Source organism: Neofelis nebulosa, chromosome 2 (assembly GCF_028018385.1).
Source record: "Neofelis nebulosa isolate mNeoNeb1 chromosome 2, mNeoNeb1.pri, whole genome shotgun sequence".
In the NCBI taxonomy this organism is placed as follows: Eukaryota; Metazoa; Chordata; class Mammalia; order Carnivora; family Felidae; genus Neofelis; species Neofelis nebulosa.
The window spans coordinates 55,065,458-55,082,552 of record NC_080783.1 but is presented as its reverse complement, the minus strand read 5'-3'; positions in this window follow the sequence as shown (position 1 = coordinate 55,082,552).

Genomic DNA, 17,095 nt, shown 5'->3' with positions numbered 1-17,095 from the left:
GGGGATATAAGAGGCAAGAAAGTACTGGTTGAAATTCAAGAGAAGATTCTCTTCATCCCACTTTTACTAGCTCGTTTAGTAGTAAGATCAACTTGATTGATTTCTAGTTATTGATAGGTGTACGAATAGTCCCCAACACATTTAATGCCACATAAAATTCGAAAAGATTATTTTAAACACATAGGATACTTCTGCCAAAATCAGAAAGATCTTCGCATTTCTTAACAGCACTGACTCCAGAGACACATGGAAATTCACTCCTACCCTACGTGGGTTTGGGCAACTCACTTGAATCCCTGAGTGTCAGATTTGTCAGTTGGAGATTGGGGATTATAATATACACTTCAAAGTGTTATTGGGAAGCTTAGGTGATAAAATGAACATGACTGTGCCCAGGATAGTGAGAATCTGACACTTAGTGAGCATTTTGCTTTTTGCTACTGCCAACTGGGACCCAAATATAATCATTTCTGTGCTTAGTAATATGATTTGATCAATTATTTAACTACCTGGCTGAATATTCTAAGAAATCTTTGAAAAGTCCGACAGTGAACTCATAGAAACACATACATCCTTCCCTGAAGGATCTCAGAAGGTGACATGACATTTATGCATAGAATTAAACTACCACAACCTTAAAAAAGAAATAAGCTGGATTTCTGGAGGCGTGGGACTGGAGACCACAAACCAGATCAGATCCAACCACCAGCAGATGCTCACTGGAGGTGATATTGTTGTCAAATAATAAGCTTTACACCCACTGAAAGGAGGCAGCCTGGCTCATTTTAAACAGTAACTGCTTCAGACACAGAACCTAAAAATTAAGGGCTTTTTTCAGGGTCAATGTGTTTGGGGGCCGAAAAATGCTTTGCCCTGAAATACAAAAAGGAATCTGCAGAGGTGAAAAATAATAGATGCTTATCAAATGTCTGCAAAAGAAGACATGTCAGCTAGTCAACTACATTTATGATGGGTATATTTAAAAAAAATTTTAAGTTTATTTGTTTATTTTGGGAGAGACAGAGAAAGCAGGTGGGGAAGAGGCAGAGAGAGAGAGGGAGAGAATCCCAAGTAGGTTCCACACTGTCATCACAGAGCCCCATCTCATGAACCATGAGATCATGACCTGAGCCAAAATCAAGAGTCAGATGCTTAACCAACTGAGCCATCTAGGTGCCCCATGACAGGTATATATTAATATGCTTGACATGTTAAAGGGTGGATCTTCCAAAAGTAAAAGAGCCTGTGTGAGACAAAAACCTAAAAGTCAAGGCAGCTTTACTGTATCAAAAAGCAAAGTAACTTTTGAAACATTAGAAAGACCCTTTGAGCGTTAAATGATAATTTGGGTTCATATGGAACTTTGAAGATTTCATGTGTCTACTGAAGAGATTTAGACCTTAATTCTGTGTTTTACCCATCTATTTCAAATTCTTAGCCAAATACTCCCACTCCATTTCCACCCTTCATTATAAATACAGAATCCTTTTGAAATAAGCCCTTACTGTGAAAGCAAAGTGTAGGGCACTGGATTCTCTGGTTGTCCTTCCATATGTTACCTACCTTCTTTCATCCTTCATGCCCCTAAGAGGCTGAACTCTGGGGGGGGGGGGTCCTCCCTTGCCTCTGGCTTCTGACAAGGTCCAGCCAATGGGAAATGCTGACAGGAGAGAGTTTGGGGTATTAATTCCCCAGACTCTCTCCTTGCCTGGCCGTACTTTGGCCATGGCCTTTATTTGTTGTGGCCATGCTCCTGTCGGGGACCCCTTTCCTAGCGGTACTTTCTTTGGTTCCCAATAACTTCTCCTTTCCAATGTTTCTAATTTTGGCTTTGTTCTGTTGCTATTTGCAAAGCTCTTTGCCAACCCCTGATTAGTGTTCATGAGCCTGCACACACCTTGTAATAGTCCTTCATTAAACCCTCCTCAGTTATGCTATTGAGTTGCATGTGCTTCCTGTCCTGACTATGACTTGACCTTGTATAGAGACAATAATAAAAGCTTCTATCCTTCTTAAGGTAAATCAACCTAAGCATTTATCTTAGTTGCTAGATAGCTGCTTCAATTTCCAATAGACTTCTTCCTTATCCCTTCTTCCCTCCAGGCAGCTTATATTTTTAATATTAAGTTCAGACTTCCATTCCTTTCCTCTACTCTCCTTCCTTCCCTTCTTCTGTCACTCCTTTATTTTCTTATAAAATAATTTTTGAGTGTCTTCCATGCACCAAGAACTATAGAGGATACAGAAAATGGAATATTCTTCACTTAAATATTAGTTGGAAAGACGAGAGAGGTATGTAACAATGCAAGAAGACACAATGAGAGGTAAGGGTCAAAACAATTGCTAGAGACACTGGCAGAAATGGAGGAGGGCTCTACAGGTGCCACAAAAGCAGAACTTTTCATGGAGAGGGTACCTTGGGTTGGTGTTTTTATTTCATTCCATGAAAGTATTGAAGCATTTCAGCAAAAGCACATAAAATAGATAAAAAAGAAATGGAAATAAAAAATATCTTTCAGAGAAAATACAAAAAAAGTAGAAAACTAAAACCATGTCAAAGAACGGCACAAGTTCACAAACCAAGATGGCCTCAATATTTGTTATAGTTGAACTTCAGGTATAAAGCTGAATTTCCTGGAAGTTAACTAAAAAGAGAAGCACAAATTCCCTATATAGAGAAGGAAGCATACCAATTTCTTGAGGAAGTGTAATTTTTCTAACACTAAATTTTAAAAATATGTCATGTACAACTTTAAAAGACGGGGCACTGGGGCACGTGGGTGGCTCAGTCAGTAAAGTGTCTGACTTCAGCTCAGGTCATGATCTCACAGTTTGTGGGTTCAAGCCCCACATGGGGCTCTGTGCTGACAGCTCAGAGCCTGGAGCCTGTTTGATTTCTGTGTCTCCCTCTCTTCATCTATCCCTCCCCCACTCACACTCTGTATCTCTCTCTCTCAAAAATAAATAAACATTTAAAAATTTTTTAAAAAATTAAAGAGGGGCACTGAATGATATACAGAACATAAGTGTTTAACAATATATCTAGAGCAGATGTAGTGACCTAATTTATATGTTGATATTTTGGGTGAAAGTTTTTAACAAAAATTCCAGGGCATAAGACTAAAAGTCAATTAACTACATGCAACTGAATGAGAGGCTAAGGAAATATAGTACAAGTTTTAAAAAGTAAGAATGGGGGTGGGGCTCCAGCCCCTGATTTATGGGTGGAATTTATAACATCTTAAAGATCTTGGATAACTATCACCTGTCGCAGGTATTCCTTTGATATGAATTGAAACTGTAAGCCAAGAGTATTCTGGCTAGGGTCCTGGTGTTCTGTGTGGTTGACTGCCAAGTTATTAACATTAAGAGTTTTTAATAAAGATTACATTCCCTGTTGTAAAAGTTTCCACATTTTTTCCACTGGCATTAACAATAATCACCACTTTACACTTACTGAGTAACTTATATTTGTAAATGAATCCACTTCCAGTTTGATAATTATGCTTTTGGATTGTAGAATATGAATTTAGAATAGTCCTTAGAGACACTGAGTGGATCTTCTCTTTGTAAGTGTGTAAGAGGCAAGCCAACACCCTGGGGAAGGTCAACATGAAATGCAAATATATCTCTCCCAGTGTCAGAACCTGCTGCTCTATGAGAAGGCTAAAGGCACTTGCTCCACATTGTTTTTCAGGAGTTCATGACACAAACTGGCTTTGAAGATGAAGCTATGTCATATGTCAGTGTTAGAGCCAGCCTAGTCGAGTTGACTGCCTCATACCTCTGTTACTAAGACTTTTGTTTAAAGACTTTAGCAGATAATATTTGGCAGTAGGTCTGAGCAGAAATTATCACTAGAGAAAGAAATTCAAGGGATTAGTCAATTTAAGTATTTGATCTTTAAAAATCTGAAGGTCTGAAAGCTGTGCGTGTCCATAGAATAAGTCCAGTAGGGTGCCAATTGTTTACATCATAGGTTCTTGACATTGAGAGGTTTAACATTTGTGAGTTTGACACATTGTAATATATTCACACTGTTAGAGTTATGGCTGTTAATTTGGGGGAAATGTGAATTTGAATAATATGTGTATAATGTAGCTGTGTAAGAAAGCGTTACTTACTAATAAGTGAGTCTATAGCAGATCAGAAATACATTAATGTGTGGCTTTTGTTCTTTACTTGTCTTACATAGAATTATATCACATGATGAAAAAACACTTGTTCTAGGAACTTGTAATAGAAAATATACACTGAAAACAACTTATACATCTGCCAGTGGGGAGTATTTATACTGATATGATAGACCACTTGGCAACTCTTGAAAAACAAGAATAATGGTAAAAGGGAACTTGCCTTGCCAGAAATTACAACATACTATAAAACTACAGCAATCAAACTGCAAGGTATTGACACAGTAATATAAAAGTAAATTATTAAATACAGTGTCCAGAAATAGATCTAAGAAAATCTGAGGAATTAATCTATGATGGTTTTGTTATAATGATGCTGACATAACTGGATATTTATTTAGAAGAAAGCACCTCACATCATGTAAAATAAATCTCAAATGGATTAAATATCTAAAAGTAAAAAGAACATAATAAAATACAATAACAGCTTATAGGAAAATATTTGTGGAGTCTCACAGGTTGGAGAAATTATCTTAAGGAACACTGGAAACTGAGATGCCTTAAGGAAAAGACTAAACACTGCACCAAGTAAATAATTTTGTATGGCATAATCTACCCTAGTCAAATTCCAAAGATTGAGGGAATATTTGCATGCAAATGAGGTCAAATGCCTCAAAACACAGAGGTATAGGTAAAAAATGTTTTTAGCATTGTCTGAAGTGGAAAAATTTTGGAAATAATCTGAATGTCAGTCAACAAGGAATGTCTGATTTATGGTATAACCATGGTAATAGCATGACTATTATCCACTAATTAAAGATGAGTTAGACCCACATATTGCCTGAGAAAGATGGCCATGACAGTAGGTGAAAAGCAAGTTGCAGAATGATACACAATGCATATTATTCCAGATCACAGCAATCTGTTTCACTCATCTTATTTGGGTTTTGTTATTTTCTGGATTATTGTCTGATTCTCCCACTGGGTTGTAAATTCCATAAATTTTTTAAGCAACAAAATCTGTTTAGTTGACTTTTATATCACTGACTCCTGGTACAGTGCTATATTAGACAAAAGATGCTCATGAAAATTCATAGCGAACTTCTGGAATGATACAGAAAAAAATGTTAAGAGTGATTTCCTTTAGAGAGTTGGACCTACTTATTTTAAGGCAAGGATGAAAACCTTTTAATTTTCACCTTTTTCCTGATCGAAGCGTTTGATTTTTCACCATAAGCACATATTACTTTCATTTAAAAACACTAATATTACAGAAATGTATCCAAAACCAGCTGTGAAATTTAAAAATTAAATGAAAACTGGGTTGCCTGGGTGGCTTAGTCAGTTAAGTGTCAAATTCTTGATTTAGGCTCAGGTCATGATTTCACAGTTCATGAGTTTGAGCCCCACACTGGACTCCACAATGACAGTGTGGAGCCTGCTTAGGATTCTCTCCCTTTCTCTCTCTCTGCCCTTCCCCCCCCCCACACACACGTGTGTGTGTGTGTGTGAAAATAAATAAACTCAAAAAAATTAAATGAAAACATAAAAGTCTAGTTAATGAGAAACAAATAACAAACAAAAAAACTTTCTCCATGAAAGACATCCCCTTAAACTGCTATTCTGTGGCTCAACGTGACCACAGGCTAAACGAATCTAGACAAGGGAAACCAAACACATGCAGGGGGAAAGAGGCCTAATATACTGAAGTGCTAGTGATGTTATTTGGGTATAATGGGCATGTATTACTTTTATAAAGAAAAAAAAAAGCAAACACTGACAAAAGCAGTTGCAACTGACACCAACATATATAAGACAAGGCAGGAAATGAGTTTTTTGGGAAAATCTTTTTTTGCTGTAGGTTCTGTGTCTGCTTCTCTTGAATCTGACCTTCCCTTCCCCGGGCCCTCTGGAATCTCCATATCGCTGTAAACAATTACGTTATTAAAGTTTTCATTTTATTCTGTAATTTTACATGCTTTCAAAACATAATAACCAGCTTTTTTTTTTTTTTTTTTTTTTTTTTTGCTTTTTCATAATACAGTAAGCAGTAAATACTGAATGGGGAAGGTTTGTTGATGTGATTTGGATGGCCTTTTCTACACCTTAGTCATGCAGTTCCTGGCCTGCAGGCCTTGGATGACATTCACTTCTCTCCCTCTCCAGCTATGCTTTGTATCTTGTTCTCTCCACGTCTCTTCCCTGGAGAGTGGCTTTTCTTCTAACATCAACAGACTAGTTGAAGCTACATCTCCTATAATCACCATTATCATGGGCAAAACTTAAACATGAGTTCTGTAACCATATGTACACTTAATCTTTTTACCTCAGTCTCACAAGAAATGGGTCTATTCCTCTTCAAGGCTAGGCCAATAGTCTGGATCCTTCTCTTCTTGTCCCTGCCCAGACTTGCACTATTCCATTTATACATTCAACCTCCCCTTTCTAGAAGCTTCTGTCTCTTTCCTCTTAAATCATGATCTACTTTGTCTTAAAAACCCAAAATAATAAAAGACACAAGTTTCTCATGACTCGGCATTGCCCTCTGGGTGCCAGTCTCTTTTCTTCCAATAACCATTCCGACTATGATGGCAATCTGCATTAATTGAAGTTCTGTCCCTATTATGTGCCAGCCACCATAGTTGACACACCATATATGTTTTCTCACTTAATTTAGAGCTGAGCTTATTGTTCTATTTATTTCTTCATTTCCTACTCATTTCATTCCCTCATTTGGCTTCTTTTCTCTTCTCATGCTACTCACATTGTTTTCTAATGCCTTTCTTATTCCTAAGCCTAATGGGCATTTTTAAAAACTGTTTTGCAGCATTTTTGGTTGTCATCATTATTAATTCCTGATGAATCCCCCAGTAGGTTGCAATGGGCCTTTTAAAAATAATTTTTTATAATGCTTAGGATGTACTAGAGAATAGAGAACTTCAAATATACTAGAAGGAAAACTATGTTGAGTGATTGAAAAGTTAGTGAGTTCATAGCAATGAACTTGAACTCCTTCTCAGACCATGTCTTCCTTTGGCTTCAGACTCTTTAATAAAACATTTTATCTGTGAACAACACTAAGGTTTTTCTGCATTCCATCACTTTCACCACTGCACCTACTTTTTAAAAAAAGTTAATTATTTATTTTGAGAGAGAGAGAGAGAGAGAGAAAGTGTGTGAGTGGGGAAGGGGTAGAGAGAGGGGAGAGTGAGAGAGAGAGGATCCCAAGAAGGCTCCCCCCAACATGGGGCTTGAACCCATGAACTGTGAGGTCATGACCTGAGCCAAAATCAAGAGTTGGACATTTAATCAACTGAGCCACTCAAGTGCCCCCCCCACCCCGCCCCATAACTTTACACTTCCTCTTCAAAGAGCTTTCTTCAAACTTGAATCCCATGATATCCTTTCTAGAGATACTTTCTTTCTATACTCCTGGCTCATTCATGAGCAGTTATTCTTTCTGCCTCTCCTTAAATGTTGGTTTTTCTTAGGTTCTGCTTCTTCTTACTCTTTGTGCTTTCCTTGTGTTAGCTCATCTACTTTCCAGGCTTCAACTACATCTTGATACCTTCAAAACAGTATCTCTGGATCTTTCATTTCTCATGAGCTCCAGATTCACTTTTCACTATCTATTCAGTATCTCCAAGAGACACTTAAACTCAAAATACCCAGATTGGACTGCTTATAAATCTATTCCTCTTCTTGATTTTTCTATCAGAGCTAACAATGTCACAATCTATCCAATCAGCCAAATTAGAGCACTGGGACTTGTTCCTAATTCTTCCCTCTTCCTCATGTCTGCTCCTGAGATGTCAATAGATTGTTTTAACTCTGCCACCTAAATATATCCTGAATCTTTGTAGTTCTATTGCCACAGCCACCCTCAGGTCCTGATTTCTCACTTGTACTATTGGATTTAGTTCTTAACTGTTCTTGGCCTCCTCTGATCAAATTCCACACCAAAGATACTCACTGAATATATTTTCCTCCACTTCTGACTATTTGGCCCCAGTTTTGACTTTGCCCAGCTCATTGTCAGGTGCAGTACTGCCTAGAACAATGATTAACACACAGTAAGTGCTTGTTCTAGGCTGATTTGTGTCCCCCTCCCACAGTTCATATGGCTGAAATCCTAACCCCTAGTACCTCAGAATGTAACTGTATTTGGAGGTAGAGACTTTAAAAAGGTAATGAAGTCAAGATGAGGTCATTAGGGTCGGCCCTAATCCTATGTGACTGGTATCTTTATAAGAAGAGATTGGGATACAGACATACACAGAGGAATGACCATGTGAAGACATGGGAACAAGATGATGATCTATAAGTGAAGGAGTGAAGCCTCAGAAGAAAGCAACCCAGCTGACACCTTGATCTTGAATTTATAGCCTCCAAGGCTGTGAGAAAATAAATTGCTGCTGTTTAAGCCACCCAGTCTATGGTACTTCATTATAGCCACCTTCACAAATTTATACAGTGCTCAATGAAATATTTCTGGAAGCTTTATCAGAGAAAAATATTGATGATTATTTAGTGGCAGATTTTCTCTGAAGCCCTGAAGCTTGGTTGGAGGAAATGAGAGTGCAGCATTTTGGAGAAGATGGGCATTTCCAGCTGCCAATTACAGTATTCCAGTAGCAAATGAGAGCCCAGCTTTTGGCCCTCATTTTGGATCTAAGTGTCAAATGTTTACCCTCCCATTTGAAAAGCGAAAGCATTAGCAGTAAAGTTCTGCCCTTAGCAAATTCTTTCATCTTTAGAGTGAAGAAACACTTACCACCTGCTCGTGTGGTAATAGATTGTGGTGTGGGCTGGGGATGCTTGTAGAGGCCCAGAGGAGGAGGAAAACAGTATCATTCACCCTATAGAAACTACACTCATTAGAGGTTAGTAGAGTAACAGGTATAAGGCCTTATATAGGCTTAAAAAGACTCTAAGCTTTGAGAAACTAAAGCAGGCCCTGACATCCAGAAACTGCCAGGCACTCAGAGCTAGATCTTGTGTCTTTCTGTTGAACATAAACAACTTCACGTGGAACCATGGAATCATGGAACCATGATGGATCGGGACAAGGACAAAACTATTCCATCATCTTGTCTGAACACAAATGTGAACACTGTCCAAGCCACAAAAATGACCCAGCAATACCCAATCCCCTACCCTGGCTCATGTGACTAAATCAATCTTCCTGCCCTACAGATGAAATTCATTAAGATACTGAAACATAGACTTACTTCCACCTCCAATCCATAACAAGGCCTTAAACGTTCCCCAAAGTCACATAACACAAAGCCTAAGTCCAATTGTAAGTCATGTCTGTCCCCTTATTACTGATGTGCCTGTAGTTCCCTTTGTTGCAACAAGCAATACTCCAACATGTTTAACCATGGATATGCTCCTGGTGCTCTCTGGCTGGAAGGCACTGATGTTCCATATGTTTACAGATAGCTACATACGTGTGTGTGTTCACAACATAAAACCTGGAAATACAAATAATATAATGTTGATAGTATTTGTCTCTGAGTGGTAGATTATGGGTTAATTTGATACTTTTTTTTTGCTTTTCTATAAAATCTGAGTTTTCTACAATGAAGATTATTGCTATAATATTCAATATATGATAATACAATATATATTGTACAATAAGAGAAAAAAGCCATTTAAGAGAAATGACATGCAAGAGTAGAATGGAAGAAAAGAAAGACTATTTTAATAAGTCATGAACATCTTGTTCATAAATAGAGTGCTTAAACAGGACTTACCAAGGCAAGGGTTGGCTCTCCTCTTCCCTTCCAGCACCATCTGAAAGAAGGCAGGCAGGGTGCTCTTGGAAAGGCCCACATTCACTGAACCTCCATCATCTTATGAGGATAAGTACATTGGGCCATCTGAGCCTAATAATAATGAATTCAAACTTATCCTTCTAAGTCCACACTCACGGAACAACCTTTTGAATGGAAATTCAGCTTTGCTGGCAGCTTGCTATAAAACCATACTCACATTTTAAGCAGCAATTAGTTTCAGCAACATATCATCTGTCACATTAATGGATGCTGATAGATATAATTTTATTGGTTTTGTTTTATCTTTGGTTTGTATTTGTTTCCTAGTTTTGGAAACATAAAGGACTTATGTTTAGCTTAATATTTGTACAAATTTAAATAATAAAGTATTAAAAACAATGTAAACAATTCTTGGGACCTGTAATACATTTTTCCTTTAAAATAGATTTCTTCATTGTTAAAGTTTTGAGAAACAGGGTCACAACTGAAAAATCTAAGTGATACTTAAAACAACCACTCCATGTATGTTTAAGAACCATAATTTTATTAGACTTCACATTTTTATCACTTCAAAAATTACTGGTTTTCTTTTCAGAGCCATTAAAAAATTAATAGACTAATTTTTAGGGAAGTTTTAGGTTTACAGAAATATTGAACACAAAGTATTGAGAGTTCCCATGTATTCCCTTCCTACACATACAATTTCCTTTATTATTAACATCTTATATTAGCATAGTGCATTTGTCACAAATGATAAGCCAGTATTCCAGGTACTGTAGTGTGGAATCATATCTCCCTCCTGGAGGTGGGCAGGTTCAACACTTTCTAGGAATGCTGGAATTTTGTCTAGTTCTAAAAAATAAAAAGATATTTGACATTGCTGATATAAAGGACACATGTGCAATATTTAAAATGAGTTTACTTTCAGAAGGATTTATAAACAATCTTCTCTTTACTGTAATCTTACCATCCTCTAACATATAGCAACCATGTATAGTTTCCTGAACCAGAAAAACAAAAACAAAAACAAAAGTCAAGCCAAACCCATTAAGATGACTTTATGTTAAGAATATAGTCATCTTGTTATATTCTACTTTCCTCACATATAAGGGGGAGAGAAGGACTTGAGGGGCAAATTTTCTTAAGCTACCAAATTTCCATGCTCGCTGGGGGATCAGGAAGGATTTCCAGAGTAAAAAGCCACATTTCTGAAGAGTAAGTATACTATGCACAGATTTCAACAGAACTGGTATTGATGACATTTAGGACCAAGCATGTAACCTTTGATTACAAAGGAATCTAGCCTCTTTGCCAAAAAATGGTATCCCTTACATCTCTTTTTCCTTTCAAATTCCAGGAGAATGTAGACTCCAATCCAATGAATTCTGTGGGCTTCTGTTTGATACATTTGATTAAGCAATTTCATTATCATTATATAGAGAGATGATATGCCAGAAGTTTTAGATCTCATAACAAGTTTTTTCAACAAAATAATTTAGCAATCTATTCAGGATAGTAGCAATCCACTTAAGAAAAAACTGATAAAGGATAAGGTTAAATAATAAAGCAATAGTAACATTGTTCTGTGAAGTCCACATTAATTGCTGGATTTTATTTTCTAAATTTTGATGAAGAGAGCACCAGCATTTGAGCCCGACCAAGCTCATGCTATCTTGTATCTTTAGAAAAGTGGTTTCCAACTGGAGATGATTTTATGCCGGGGGTATTTGGCAATATCTGGAGACATTTTTGATTGTCACATCCGGGGGTGGGCATGCTAACGGTGTCTAGTGGCTGGAAGCCAGAAATGCTGCTAAATATCCTGTGATGCACAGGACAGCCACCCACTACAAAGATTAATCTGCTTTCAAATGTCAGTAGTGTCAGTGTTGAGAAACTCTGCCTTGGAGGAATACACCATGAAGACCACATTTTCTATATTTTTAACTAACTTCAGTAAGTGTATAGATATCCTACGAAAAGTTCTCAAAACTCAAGCACAATGCAGTTTCCACATAGAACATTTTCTGGTCAATGTACATACAAGCTGAAAAATTTGTAAAGCATTCTATTACATTAAAGGGCATAAGTGGAATATATACCAGCATACCAGTAAGCATATTTACCAAAGCACATCAGTGATACTTTTCCTTATTTATCTGATACATAACAGGATCCTAAATCATGCCTTACTGCAGTTTATGTTCTATCACAGGGTAGCTGATTAGAAAGAGGTCATTACTTTTCTTTGAAACTATAGCTGCTGCCTGCCCTCTGGCTCACTTTGAAAATTGGTGGTTCTGAAAGCTTAAGATACTATTTTTAATCTTCTTCTTTGGCCGTGACTTGTGTAACTATGTTCCTGCTTCTCATTTTCCTTGGTTTGGTCACACTGGTGGAGAACGGGTGTGTGTGTGTGTGTGTGTGTGTGCGCGTGCATGCGTGCACACATGTGGTGTGATTAGGACAAGGGAAGGGGTGTAGTCCCTCAGATAAGGCTCAGATAATTTCTCTTTCAGGATTATCTTCACCCTGATAACCAGAATTTATAATTTCCCAAGATAATATTTTCTTTTCAGATATGTGTTCTTAATTAAGCAGACAATCTCTTCCTTTAAACGTTTTAAAAACAAGGAAAATGATATTTGAATATGTTGGGCACTAAAACATATCCAAGTTTAAGTTCAATTTAGAAGAAAATCATGATGTGTTCTATATGCAATTAGTTTAGATGCAATAAGAAGATACCATTTAAAGAAATATCTTAGGGCTACCTGGGTGGTTCAGTCAGTTAAGCATCCTACTCTTGATTTTGGCTCAGGTCATGATCTCATGGTTCGTGGGATAGAACCCTGTGTGAGATTCCATGCTGACAGCATGGAGCCTGCTTGGAATTCTCTCTGTCTCTGTCTCTCTCTCTCTCTGCCCCTCCCCTGCTTGTGCTCTCTATCTCTCTCACAATAAATAAACTTTAAAAAAGTGACTTAAACACAGTTGCTTTTTCCTGAGAATGAGAGCTGAAGTTGATCAAAGTGAAATTAAACAATATATTTGGGAGAAAACATGAATTTATATGAACCATTCAGAAGAAAACATTAGAATATGTAAAAGCTTATTTTGAAAGAGATCACAATAGAAAGGTGACTTCATTTCAATATAATGAAGATTAAAATGTGGGGGCCCCTGGGTGGCTCAATTGGTTAAGCATCCTACTCTTGGTTTTGGCTCAGGTCATGATCCCAGGGTCGTGGGATTGAGGTCCACGTGTGCCCTGGGTACAGAGCCTACTTAGGTTTTCTCTCTTTCTTCCTCTGCCGCCTCTCCCCAACTCATGCTCTCTCTCTCTCTCTAAAATTAAAAAAAAATTTTTTTGCCTGAAATTGGTACCAAGCTTTTCACTAAAGCAAGTATTGAGTGAACAGACGTGTAGTTTAGAGCACTACAATCACATGATGTCATCCATGTATGAAATGCTTTCAAGATCCCTCACGATAAACATGTTGAAATGAAATTTTAGATTCTATTATGCCACTATCCACATTTATACTCATTCCACACAAGAGAATATTTAAGGTGTCATAGAATGTCACAAAGTCATAGAATGACAAGATCGATGCCAACTCTTTCTTTCAGAGAATGTGCATGCATGCACTGGGGGAGGGGCAGAGGGAGAGAGAGAATCTTAAGTAGGCTCCATGCCCAGCGAGGAGCCTGACTCTGGTCTCCATCTCACAATCATGAGATCATGACCTGAGCTGAAATCAAGAATCTGATGTTTAACTGACTGAGCCACCCAGGCACCCCAACTTTCTCTTTTCTAATATAGAGATATATTGTTCAATTACTCTGTGCGATATTCTCAGTTATTTTATTATTCAAATGAATCATACCCTGCCAACAGCATTTCTGCATTAAAGGGCTTTGACTTTGGGACTTTTGGAGGCTGAATTAGAGCCTGTGTTTGGGTATACCAGGTTTTTAGCCCACTCTATTTGGACTCTTACATACATTTTTTCTTCTCTGATGAATAAAGAGAACATTTTATGACTGACAAGGAGTGTACTATTTCCACCAAAGAAAGTTCTTCTCTGCCCATTGCTTCCCAAGAAATTTTCTTTAAATTTTATCCTAAAATTGAGCTGGCCTCTTGATCTTTGACCCCCCCTATACCAAGTCCTTGGTAATATCATCTGCCCATTCGAATGAGAAAATCAAGAATGCTGTTGTGTGTTTAACACTCCTTAGAGATCAGTGAGAGCCAGAAGCACTTTTAGAGATGGTGTAATTCATACCATTATTCACAGGCAAGGAACATGAGGGTCAGAGAACTTAGTTGCCTAAGTCCTGAGAGTTCTTCTATAACAGAGCTAGGATTAGATTTTAGATCTTTAGCTCTTTAAAAGAGTAACATTTAACAAGAGTAATAGGGGATAGCCCATATTTTTTAAAACAAGTGCTCATTTCTATATAAATGCAAGATGATTAAAGCAGGCTGAAATACATGATGTATTTTATAAAATCAGTGTTCCACTACTTTAATAAGCATTATTTAAGGATTTCAATTAACTTGTAAAATGCACATGACAACCTCAACAAAAAAAGCCAACGTTTATCCAATTTATAAAAGATTCAGATGCCTGTAGGTTTCTCAGAGCAGCATTAATAGAGGGGCTGAGTTTTATCTCATCTACCTTATCTCCAAATGGCAATTCCAGATTAGACATGTAAAGTCATATCTGTCATCAAGAAACCTGTCATCAAGAAAATGAAATGAAAGTGAACGTTGGTTATAATTTGTTTATGTCTGATAATGTGCATAGTCAATGTCATATAACTTAAATAACAATGATATTCATTTTAAATTTGCGTGCCAATGTTACTAAAATAGAAATATAAAATTTGTATTGTGTATGGAGTCAAAAATATACTTCAATGCTAATAACATGAATAGCAAATTTTCCTTGGTAAATTCTACTCACAGAAATGGCAGCAGTAGATGTTAATAATCTTCTAAAAATTAGATTAATTACAATATTTAAGTGAGCACACCATGACTCAAGTTTTTAGGTCACTTGAAATAGTATACACTGGGAACTCAGGCTGTTAAACTTTCCAAAGAGCATTTAATGTTGGCATGGACTTGTTGGCTATTTATGCTCATTGGTGGGGCATGTAATTCTGAGTGTAACTGCAAGTTACACTGCAGAAATCAGAAACTGTAAGTGGTTTCTGCTTTCCCCCCAAAGTAGTTCTAAATAAAGAGAATATTTTTTTCCCATTCTGAATAAACCTTTGGCATATTGTCAGACAGATAAGCATGATAACCATTATAATATGCTTGACCTACTATGACCCTAAGATGTTTAGTGGGGCAGAACCTGTGGGGTTGGAACTAGAAGTTTGCTATTCTTCTGGCACCTTCTGGTTTTGCAGATTTCTTGGTGGCATTGCCTAAATCCCACACATCATCAAAGTTATCTGACTGAACATGTGATGCCTAAATCTGAATTCATTTTCAAACAGGACTCTACAACTCTCAGAGTGGTTTATATCATTCTAATTTCTTTTACTGTTTCTACTGTAGAAATCTGTCAATCCATGTCAGTGTTTCTATGGAAACCAGTGTTGAATTCTTCCATTTTGCATCTTATGAATTTGGAGCACAGATGTAACCGGCAGGAAATTATTGCATTCAAGGCTTGAACTCTTTAAAACTCAAAGCGTTTTCTAAAACAATGTTTCTCAAACTTGAATATGCATAAAAATGACCAGAGAATCTTCCTAAAATGCAGGTCCTGATTCAGTAGGTCTAGGGTAGAATCTGAGGTTCTTCATTTTCAGCAAGTTCCTAGAAGATGTTGATGTTGCTGGTCCTCTGTAGCAAGAGTTTACAAGATACCAGATAAAAGCAAGCAATTGACTTATAGCAACCTAATGTTTAGGACGTATAGTTCCACAGAACTTGGCAAAAATATTTTTCTCCTACTTTATATCAACCCTTCACTTAAAGAAATCAGGTTTAAAAGTGGGGACTGTCAAGTGTGGATACACAATGGAGAAATGTTCCTCTTTTCTAACAATCTGAAATTCTGCAGATCGGCTCACACAGGCTAAATCTTAGAGGTTTTCACCACAGTGTCTACATACCAACCTGGAGGAAACTTCCCTGAAGCTAGCCCAAATATTCTCAGGGTCACTGGTGGAATGGTTATATTGATACTGATGAGGATGCCTGGGATGACTTTCTTCACCGAGTCTTTGTGAGACTTTCAGAGGACAACTATTATGAATATAGATATAATTAGATGCATTCATATATAAGTTTCTAGGTGTATACGGACATGTATGTATATGTGTGTGTCTCCTCCAAAAGAGATCAAAGAAGAACCTTTAAAAAAAAAGAGAGAGAGAGCCCAACACCCCAGGGAAGAACATTAAACACAATGGGAACTGGGTTTGCATTTCCCTTTCAGCACAGAAATAGTTCCCATCCTTCATCCCATTTGTTATTGCATAATATTGTGATAGCTATTGTTTGTCATCTTGTCTTTACCATAGCACCTGTTTATTGCCTTAGATAATATTTTCTGTTTGTGTCTGACATGGAATTGCATTTCAGCGAATTTCAGCCCCACAGTTCCATGAACCTGAGAAATATTCAATACAACTATTGGGTTAAATTATCTATGCAGCATACAATTAGTGACTTAGTGCCAGGCAAAACAGATTCACTATTATTTCATTTCTCCTAAACATTTCTCATTAAAATCAATGACATGGCAAGAAAGTATAGGAGAAATGAATTCAGTAGCTAGTTCTTTTTTCATAGAGAAAGGATATGCTTATTGGTGGGGCGTCTAATTCTGAGTGTAACTGCAAGTAGTTTCTGATTTTTTTTCCCTAAAGGAGATTTAAATTCTTTTTTTTAATGTTTATTTTTGAGAAAGACAGAGAGACAGGGTGCTAGCAGGAGAGGGGCAGAAAGAGAGGGAGACACAGAATCTGAAGCAGGCTCCAGGCTCTCAGCTGTTAGTACAGTGCCTGCAGGGCTCGAACTCACAGACCTGAAGATCATGACCTGAGGTGAGGTCGGATGCTTTAGGGACTGAGCCACTCAGGCGCTCCTCCCAAAAAGAGTTTTAAATAGAATATTTTTCCATTCTGAATAAACCTTTGACATAT